General features: G+C 42.2%; 1 protein-coding gene across 1 annotated transcript in view; it reads right to left on the bottom strand.

The window, feature by feature from the left end:
* dok4 (docking protein 4) overlaps window positions 1-7,500 on the bottom strand; it is a 72,485-nt gene that overhangs the window by 64,565 nt on the left and 420 nt on the right. The window contains exon 1 of the mRNA XM_065952526.1: window positions 6,722-7,500. This exon is cut by the window's right edge and continues 420 nt beyond it. The gene's annotated coding sequence lies outside the window, so the exon portion shown is untranslated. The remainder of the gene's footprint in view (window positions 1-6,721) is intronic.

The following is a 7,500-nucleotide window of genomic DNA, read 5'->3' as shown; positions in this document are numbered from 1 at the left end:
CAGTGTTCAAATGACGGGATGGCTTTGTTCAGTGTCACATGAGAGTACAGCATGAATATTAGCATCACCATTTCAGCGGGTCTACCTGCTGATGTCTCGCTGTCTTAAGTCCATGGTGATAACTTAGACATTTGGTAAATGGACTTGAGCTTGTATAGTCTTCTGACTACTGAAAGCTATTTCACACAGCAGGTCACACCTACACATTCACACACTGATGGCAGTGGTTGCTATGTAAGGTGACAATCAGAAGTAACTAATCCCATTCATACACATTCATATGCCGCTGAGGGTTAAGTGTCTTGCCCAAGGACACATATGACATGTGGCTGCAGGAGTTGAGAGTTTGGAACTTCATGTGTGTTCAAATGGGATGAAAAACAAAGTTTTATTAAAAGAGCAAGTATGAACCAATTTCCAAAAAAGTTGGCTTCATTTCCATGAGAAAAACTGGCTGCTGTGGCATGATGACGGGGAAGAATTGCTGCAGGGAGGCTGGGTGATGTACATATATGCTGTGACAGCTGACGTATGACGCCCATAGGGTGCGACATGACAACATATTGTCCTCTGTCCCACAGCTATCAATCACAATGTTCTGTCAGTCCCTCATCTGCTGCGCTCTCCTCATCCATCCCTCCTCTTTCTCTTTTTCACCTCCTATCATCAATCAGCTGGAGCGGTTCCTCTGCTGCCCGAAAGCTGCATGTGCATGCTGATGGAGATGACACTAATAAAATCATCACAAATAAACAGCTCCAGTCAGACTAAAGCCTGCACTGAAAATCTGTGTATGTGTACAAATATATGTGCATGTTAAAACACGTCAGGCATCATAAAGCAGAGCTCTGTCTAAAGCCTAATTGTCACTTTGTCTGCATGTAAAGACTGGCTGTGTGTTGTAATAAACTGAAATAACAGTGTGAAGGACAAAACAAACACACACAACATATCATCACATGACTGAGCAACCCAGCCACATTCTTTGAATTTGGAAACTTGTTTTTTTTTTGTGTCAGTACTTGGGTTTACTGATTATTTCAGACGTTCATACTGCCCGTCAGATTGAGGTTTTTGTTTCCCACTCTTTATACCTTGAGGAGCCTGTTGTTTGTCCTTCTTTCTGCCACCAAAACCAATTAAAGAGTTGAAATATTCATTGTAGTTTCCTCAGTCTTTCTGATCCTTTCTGTGTCTCACAACTCATTTTCCTTTTTAATTTTTATGATTTCCAGTGCTTAGTAAAGCTACTTTGACTCTCAGCTTGGAAAGCCATGCAAAGGCTGTTTATTGTCTGGAAATTAGGAATATACTGTAAGTGTATTGTTGACTAAACGATTTAACGTCATAACCCCTGCTAGCCGGCACCATAATAAATTGTTGGTCAAACACATTTTTTAGATTTTTTAAAAATTGTACTTGCCAATCAAATGTTGTGTCCATGCTGTAACACAACCACCCTCCACTAGATGGGGCTGTAGCCATACACTGTCTGTAGTTCCAGCCAATTGGCCGGACCAGAGTTTGCGCCTACTGAATTGTATCACATACACATTGGGAAACTGCTTTCTAAACATTAATCATGGTCCCTTTGGGTGCTGTGTAGCTCACAGAGCGTGCACTGTGTTTGGAGGTTAAGCCCTCACCACATCGACCAGACGGTCAACTCTGACCTTCTCCCCTTAATGCTCGTCATCCCTACTGTGTCCTACCTCTACTTCCTGTCTATCTTCAGCTGTCCTAAAGAGGAAGGACAAAACATCCTAACACACTGGTCCTTTATCATCTCTGTTACTTGTTGGTTGATCTCATCAGAGGCTGAGGTTCACCCTTTTATTAAATGTGGGTTAGCTGCTATCTCCTCAATATATTTTAAATTATTTTATAATTATTCGCTAACTGATTCTGGATGTGAACAACACTGATGATTTGATGAAGTGAAATACAAATAATACAAATATGAATTTAAAACATCCGTAGAGATTTTTCTTTTCATTCAGAAGGTGATCATCAATCATCAGTTTGAAGGAACACTTCCTGAGAGTAAGATAATGTTTTATTCTTACGGCTGTGATTACAAGGTGCCAAGGTGCCGGGGCCATTGTAGCAAACAGAGAGCCAAAAAGTACTTTAACAAAAAAATGCAACATGTTCAAACCATCCTTTTTATTCATGCATCTTGTTTGTTTAATCCATAAACAAACAGAAATGTCAGCATGAAGGTTTGTGGCATGCTGGTTGTGGCTTGCCATGGAGAGGATTAATTATTTTGCTAGTTGAGATTTGTAAAGTTTCAAATATATAAATGTAACTTCATCCGACAAGGAAAAGTGACAACTTTTTGGGGGAAGATGGATTCATTTATTTATTTGTATGCAGACCTGAGACATAACTTCGGTAAGGTGACTATCTGCACTCGGTAAACATGAGACAACGATGACACCGATAACGATACCGCCTAACGTTACATCGCAATCTGTCAGGAATAATATCAGCAGGGATGTGCACTCTGATTCTCGCTCTTCTTAGCTTCATTCATCACCGTCCTCTTCCTCTTACCTATTGTATCAAACAATACCGAGGGGGGCTAACTGGCTGCTTTTTTAAACTGAAGGCTGCTGTGAACTGGAGCATTGAAGTCGTACACACTCCTTGTGAGATGCACGTTGCCAGATTTACATTTTGCAGTAAACAGGCGATCGGAGCTCGCTGTAGACATGGGAGAGACGCCATGCCCCCTGTTGAAAGTTGTTGTGTTATTAAATTGACCTTTGAAACTACAATTTTAAGTTGGAAAAGTTACATATTGTTGCTTTAAGGCCCGCCTCAAGTCCTGCTCTTTGCCTGTTACTAGGATGACAAAACGTTAGTTCCAATATGGTGATGGCCATGGATGGACTTCAAACTATATATCAGAAACCAATGGGTGACTTCGATGAAACTACACCCATGTTTTAGTCTATGGCTTAAACCCCACGCAAAGTTAGTGGCTCGCCCATAAGTAAAACTGTGTTGTACTGATTGTATGTTTTCTTGTTTTTTTGCTTTAAGTTTAAAACAGGTTTTTATTTTCGCTTCAAGAATTTGACCAATGTTTCCCCCCCTGTTTTTCTAAACATGTTGTTCCTGCGGGTATCGGGGGTTACTGGTAGTACAGTAAATCTGGTACCTCTTGACAACACTTCATAGAAAATAGTGAGAACATGTTTTGCAATTAAAACTATCCACTTTTTTTTTTTTTTTTTTTAAATGGGGCTTTTTGTGCCTTTATTGTAGAGATAGGACAGTGGATCGAGTTGGAAACCAGGGAGACAGAGAGAGAGAGAGAGAAGAGAGAGAGAGAGAGAGAGAGAGAGAGAGAGAGAGTGGGGAATAAAATGCTGGAAAGGAGCCAAAGATTGGACTGAACCCTCGCCGCCCGCTTGAAGGACTATAGCCTCCGTTCATGGGGCACCAAAGCGTCCACTCTTTTGAAAAATGATATCACTGAACATGTAAGCTCTTTTAGTTTGTTTGATTTATGACACGAGGGCAGAGGAGGTGTTGGACAATTAGCAAAGCGAAACGACAGAACCACACCAGACTGACCGTATTTACTATACATCACACATTAAACAATGCTACAGAGACAGTGAATACTTATTATCTCTCTTCTTCTTCCTCTCCTTCTTGATGTAAAAAGCTACAGAGCCTGAGCCATCGGAGCAGCTGTCAAAGCAAATTAGAGCAGAAAAAACACCGAAGAGAAGTCTCCTTCCTCCTCCTCATGTCCTCCTCTCATCCTCCTCCGCCCCCCCACCGTATTCCCTCCCTTCTCATTCACCCTAGACTGAGCAAAACACACACACAAACACACACACACACACACACACACACACACACACCACACACACACACACACACACACACACACACACACACACACAGACTCTGGAATACAAATAATGTAAGAGAAATGAATGTACGACATTAAGGATTCACTGGTGAAGGTTTCTGTGTGAAGCAAAGCTGTCACACATTCTAGACAGCTTCATCATTAGTGTATGTGTGTGTGTGTGTGTGTGTGTGTGTGTGTGTGTGTGTGTGTGTGTGTGTGTGTGTGTGTGTGTGTGTGTGTGTGTGTCTGTGTTAAGAATCATGGTTATGCCTGCGCCTGTTTTCTGTCTCTGGGGACCGGAGGTGTGTGCGTGTGTGTGTGTGTGTGTGTGTGTGTGTGTGTGTGTGTGTGTGTGTGTGTGTGTGTGTGTGTGTGTGTGGTGTGTGTGTGTGTGTGTGTGTACGCTCTATCCTCATAACACAAATCTAATGCAGGGCAGGCAAGGATAAAATTATAGTTCACCAAGGAAACAAGCCACCATTATCTCTTCAGATAACACATTTTAGACACACATATACGCACACACACACACACACACATATATGCTTACTCAAACAAAACCCATTCACAAAACCACTGGGAAAAAATTCAGGCTGAGCCGCATGTGTGAACACAAACGGCCAGATGTGTTACCTCGACTTCTACGCGGACTGCTCACCTCCCAGCCCCGTACTGAATTGTCTGTGTAAATTCGGGGTGAGACGATGTTATAGAACGGGTCACTCATTGGCTGATAATGTGATTAACTCAAATTCAACATCAAAAACGTCATCGTCTTTACCTTTCCATTCTGAGTTTCTGCAAAAGTGCCATAAATAAGCTCAGCCAGCATTACATCTTTGAACACTCATATTGAATCTGTGATGGCGTAATATTTTTTCGTCCCGCTCTGTGAATTCACACAGCAGGAGCTCCACATACACACACAGTCAGACATGCACAAACACACGGCGCTGCGCTCCCCCCCGCTGGCTCAGCTGTTCCCTCCTCGCCCCTTTACTGCCTCTGTTACTACCTCTGAAGACAGTGCAGAGGAGGGGGATCATGTTGTCCCCCCATTACGCCGCCAGGACATTCAGATTGAAGCGTGAAACATCACAAGGACGTAAATATCACACCTTGAAACAGCAGTCTGAGTAGAGCTGTAGATTAATGGGCAAGCTTCCATTTAAAATAATGCTAAGTTCACCATAAGCTAAATAAAATCTGGCTGGTGTGCAGTGTCAGTATGTTCCTTTAGTTAATATGGTCCAGTGGCACAGTATGCAGCTCATCCTTCACCCCGATGCCCCTCACAGGCCTCCTCTTCTCCCCGGCATTATCACACTCACTTATTAGCAGGATCACTTTATGGCTGCTGAGATAAGAGAGGCCGGCAGTTCATTAACAGCACTAAAGCAGAGGCTCCATTATCAGCCAGCTAGACCGTCCCCTGACAAAAACATGACTCCATCCTCAGTTCTGCTCAGAGAGAAGAGGAATTCTACGATCAGAGTTTAACGTGAAGGAAAAATATCAAATGAGGAGAACAACAATGCAGAAAGTCACTATTCCTCGCTTCAGATAAACCAAACCGACAGATTTTGGCCAATAGCAATCCGGCAAATGGTTCCAAGTTATTCCTAAGCTAAAAGACGATGAAGGCAATTAGAGGCCACGACCCGGACTTGACCCTTCCTCATATCCTCAGGATACAGATGTAACCCCAACTGGCAATTCATTATTTGAATCAAAATCCAAACAACTTCGCCTTTATCCATGGATACTGTCAAGTTGATAGACACTGACTGCATCCCTTAAATGAGTCTGTATCATGGTCGGATGGACAGAAAACAAATTCAATCTCATGCTGGAGCCTCCGGTTCACTTTCTTGTTGTTGTTATTTCTTACTTGCTGCACAGTAAGGAACAAAATATATCTTTCTGTTCCTTTTTAAATCAATTTGATGTGAGCTACAAATATTTTGAATTATAATCATAGTCACATTTTAATATATTTTTTTAAACATATACTTAATATAAAAATGAGGTGACACTGGTTTTGCTCTCTAGCAAAGAAACATAAAGCATCTCTGCAGAGCTACAGTACACTGAAATCCTGTATCGTCTCAAATTTGACCTCATAGCTGCTTGACTACATTTTTATTTACTTAAGTTACATCAATCAGTTGTGAAGCTCTAGCTAAAACTCCATTCATTTTCACTTTAGCTGATGTGTCAATCATTTCTCTCCATCCATCCTTGTTTAGCAACAAAATAAAGACATCTAAAATACAACAAAATCATAAACCGAATGCCCATGAATATGTGAAACAAAGCTGATAAATTAAAGATTTATTTTAACCAAATAACAAGTCAAAACCCCTAAGATAATCTAAAAGAAGTATAAAAGAAGCTATTTATTTTTCTTGAGGCTTTGAGGCATTGAAGTTGGCATTTTGGCAAAAAAAATAAATAAATCTATTTATTGATTTGTAATTCACTGTTTAAGGACAAATTAATTAATACACTAATTGGACTTGTGTTCTTAAATTCCAGCATGACCGCCTCAACTAGACTTTAACTTGTCGAAATTAAGGAATAGGCAAATAAAATTACCCCTCCTTTAGTTTAGAAAAAAAATAGCCTTATAGCCCATGTCGAAGCTTAAAGTAAAAAACAATGTTGCGGCTTTTTTTCTCCTATAGAGTTCTGTGACTGTCATACCACTAAACTTTAGTAAAAATGTCAGAAAGAGCGCAGTGAACAATAATGAAGGTCTAAAATAAGAGACACAGGACATCACAGAGAAACAGTCCCTGGATCATCAGTCACTCTGCGCACAGACGGGCTTCAGGATGTTACCTGACTACAGCTGACACTGAGCTGTCACTGAGCTCCAGCGCAGCGGGGGGGAAGCTGCGGCCGGGCGGGGTCCCGGGGTGCTCGGACCGGGGGTCGCGCTGCCTCCCTGCCTCCCTCCGTCCTCCTCTCCTGACCTTCCCGCTGCAGAGGCTCCGCCAGCTGTGCTTCTCCTCTCTGCAGCTGCAGAAGTCGCCTCAGTAAATCCAACGGGACCGGAGGAGAAACGCTGCTGAGGATGGTTTGTTTTGTGCACAGCAGCAGCAGCAGCAGCGCGGACGCAGCTCGCTGTCACTCCCTCCCCCTTTCTTATTCTGGAACGTATGTGCCAGTGACGCTGGGCCGAGCCGTGCCGTGCTGGACAGAAGAAAGGAGTCCGATGAGGACAGCACATACACAAAGACAAAACACGCCCAGCCGGCCAGCCACGCTCTGACAAGACCCGCCTCTTACCGTAATACACCCAAGAGACAACTAGTCCGGGAACAGAACTTCAACAGTCCCAATTTTGACAACAGTACAAGTCAGCTGTAAATGTACCTGATAGATTATAAAGAGTAAAGAACAACAGAAGTCAATCATGGTTTTATCCAAAAGTCAAACCTAACCATCACTGAAGAAACATCTGATGGAGCATTATAGAATGTGGTTGGGATGAGGGGTTTCTCGCTGTGGGCTTGTTCTTTGATAGGGGCAATAGTATCTTTTCAAATAGACAACCTGTTTATTTTCCTGAATATTTGTTTTAAAATGTTTCGATTTGTGCATCGTAACTGTTTTTT

Source organism: Labrus bergylta, chromosome 3, assembly GCF_963930695.1.
Source record: "Labrus bergylta chromosome 3, fLabBer1.1, whole genome shotgun sequence".
Taxonomy (NCBI): domain Eukaryota; kingdom Metazoa; phylum Chordata; class Actinopteri; order Labriformes; family Labridae; genus Labrus; species Labrus bergylta.
This window is presented reverse-complemented; position numbering and strand designations above follow the sequence as displayed.